The sequence below is a fragment of the Triticum urartu genome, chromosome 5 (assembly GCF_003073215.2).
Source record: "Triticum urartu cultivar G1812 chromosome 5, Tu2.1, whole genome shotgun sequence".
Classification (NCBI taxonomy): Eukaryota; Viridiplantae; Streptophyta; class Magnoliopsida; order Poales; family Poaceae; genus Triticum; species Triticum urartu.
Window position 1 is genome coordinate 636,640,684 of NC_053026.1, and position 3,335 is coordinate 636,644,018.

A 3,335-nucleotide genomic window follows, 5' to 3' on the forward strand; every position below is an offset into this window, starting at 1 on the left:
GAATTCAGAGAAGATTCAAATATTGCTCATAGATAATCTTGATCATAAACCCACAATTAGTCGGATCTCGACAAACACACCGCAAAAGAAGATTACATCGAATAGTTCTCCAAGAGAATCGAGGAGAACTTTGTATTGAGATCCAAAGAGAGAGAAGAATCCATCTAGCTAATAACTATGGACCCGAAGGTCTGAGGTAAAATACTCACACATCATCGGAGAGGCTATGGTGTTGATGTAGAAGCCCTTCGTGATCAATGCCCCCTCCGGCGGAGCGCCGAAAAAGGCCCCAAGATGGGATCTCGCGGGTACAGAAGGTTGCGGTGGTGGAATTAGGTTTTCGCCGTTCCCTCTGATGTTTTCAGGGTACGTAGGTATATATAGGAGGAAGAAGCAGGTCGGTGGAGCCACGAGGGCCCCACGCGGGTGGAGGGCACCCACGGGGGTAGGCGTGCCCCCTGCCTCGTGGCTTCCTCGTTGATTGCTTGACGTCCACTCCAAGTCCTCTGGATCATGTTTGTTCCAAAAATCAAGCTCCCGAAGGTATCATTCCGTTTATATTCTATTTCTGCGAAACACTAAATAGGAAAAAAAACAACAATTTGGGCTGGGCCTCCGGTTAATAGGTTAGTCCCAAAAATAATATAAAAGTGTATAAATAAGCCCATTAAACATCCAAAACAGAATATATAATAGCATGGAACAATAAAAAGTTATAGATACGTTGGATACGTATCAAGCATCCCCAAGCTTAATTCCTGCTCGTCCTTGAGTAGGTAAATGATAAAAACAGAATTTTTGATGTGGAATGCTTCCTAACATAATTCTCAATGTAATTTTCTTTATTGTGGCATGAATGTTCAGATCCGAAAGATTCAAGATAAAAGTTTAATATTGACATAAAAATAATAATACTTCAAGCATACTAACTCAGCAATCATGTCTTCTCAAAATAACATGGCCAAAGAAAGTTATCCCTACAAAATCATATAGTCTGGCTATGCTCTATCTTCATCACAGAAAATATTAAATCATGCACAACCCCGATGACAAGCGAAGCAATTGTTTCATACTTTTGATGTTCTCAAACTTTTTCAACTTTCACGCAATACATGAGCATGAGCCATGGACATAACACTATAGGTCGAATAGAATGGTGGTTGTGGAGAAGACAAAAAGGAGAAGATAGTCTCACATCAACTAGGCGTATCAACGGGCTATGGAGATGCCCATCAATAGATATCAATGTGAGTGAGTACGGATTGCCATGCAACGGATGCACTAGAGCTATAAGTGTATGAAAGCTCAACAAAAGAAACTAAGTGGGTGTGCATCCAACTCGCTTGCTCACGAAGACCTAGGGCAATTTGAGGAAGCCCATCATTGGAATATACAAGCCAAGTTCTATAATGTAAAATTCCCACTAGTTTATGAAAGTGACAACATAGGAGACTCTCGATCATGAAGATCATGGTGCTACCTTGAAGCACAAGGATAGTAACATTGTCCCTTCTCTCTTTTTCTCTCATTTTTTATTTGGGCTTTCTTTCTTTTTTTCTTTTGGGCTCTTTTCTTCCCCTTTTTTTATTTTTCGTCCGGTGTCTCATCCCGACTTGTGGGGGAATCATAGTCTCCATCACCCTTACCTCACTGGGATAATGCTCTAATAATGATGATCATCATACTTCTTTTTACTTACAACGCAAGAATTGCAACTCAATACTTAGAACACAATATGACTCTATGTGAATCAAGAGTGACATGTATGAAAAAATTATGAAAGGTGGCTTTGCCACAAATACGTTGTCAACTACATGATCATGCATGGCAATATGACAATGATCAAGTATGTCATAACAAACGCTACGGTGGAAAGTTGCATGGAAATATATCTCAGAATGGCTATGGAAATGCCATGATAGGTAGGTATGGTGGCTATTTTGAGGAAGATATATGGTGGGTGTATAATACCGGCGAAAAGTGCGCGGTAATGGAGATGCTAGGAAATGTGGAAGGGCGAGGGTCCGTATAATCCATGGACTCAACATTAGTCATAAAGAACTCGCATACTTATTGCAAAAATCTATTAGTTATCGAAACAAAGTACTACGCGCATGCTCCTAGGGGGATAGATTGGTAGGGAAAGACCATCGCTCGTCCCCGACCGCCACTCATAAGGAAGGCAATCAATAAATAAATCATGCTCCGACTTCATCACATAACGGTTCACCATACGTGCATGCTACGGGAATCACAATTCAACACAAGTATTTCTCAAATTCACAACTACTCAACTAGCATGACTCTAATATCACCATCTCCATATCTCAAAACAATTATCAAGTATCAAACTTCTCATAGTATTCAATGCACTTATATAAAAGTTTTTATTATTCCTAAAGGAAAATTACCATGCTGTTCTAAAGGACTCTCAAAATAGTATAAGTGAATCATGAGATCAATTATTTCTATAAAATAAAACCACCACCATGCTCTAATAGATATAAGTGAAGCACTAGAGCAAAAACTATATAGCTCAAAAGATATAAGTGAAGCACATAGAGTATTCTAATAAATTCCGCTTCATGTGTGTCTCTATCAAAAGGTGTGTACAGCAAGGATGATTGTGGTAAAATAAAAAGCAAAGACTCAAATCAAACAAGACGCTCCAAGCAAAACACATATCATGTGGTGAATAAAAATATAGCTCCAAGTAAAGTTACTGATGAACGAAGACAAAAGAGGGGATGCCTTCCGGGGCATCCCAAGATTAGGCCTTTTGGTGTCCTTGGATTTTACCATGGGGTGCCTTGGGCATCCCCAAGCTTGGGCTCTTGCCACTCCTTGTTCCATAATCCATCAAATCTTTACCCAAAACTTGAAAACTTCACAACACAAAACTTAACAGAAAATCTTGTGAGTTTTGTTAGTAAAAGAAAACAAACCACCACTTCAAGGTACTGTAATGAACTCATATTTATTTAGATTGGTGTTAAACATACTGTATTACAACTTTTCTATGGTTCATAAACTCCATTACTAGCCACAGATCCATCAGATAAGCAAACAACACACGAAAAACAGAATCTGTCAAAACAGAACAGTCTGTAGTAATCTGTAGGTTTCGAATACTTCTGGAAGCCCAAAAATTGTAAAATAAATTTCTGGACGTGAGCAATGTATCTGTTAATCATCTTCAAAAATAATTAACTAAATATCACTCTCCAATAAAAAATGGCAGCAATTCTCGCGAGCGCTAAAATTTCTGTTTGTTTTACAGCAAGATCGCAAAGAGTTTTCCCAAGTCTTCCCAAAGGTTCTACTTGGCACAAACA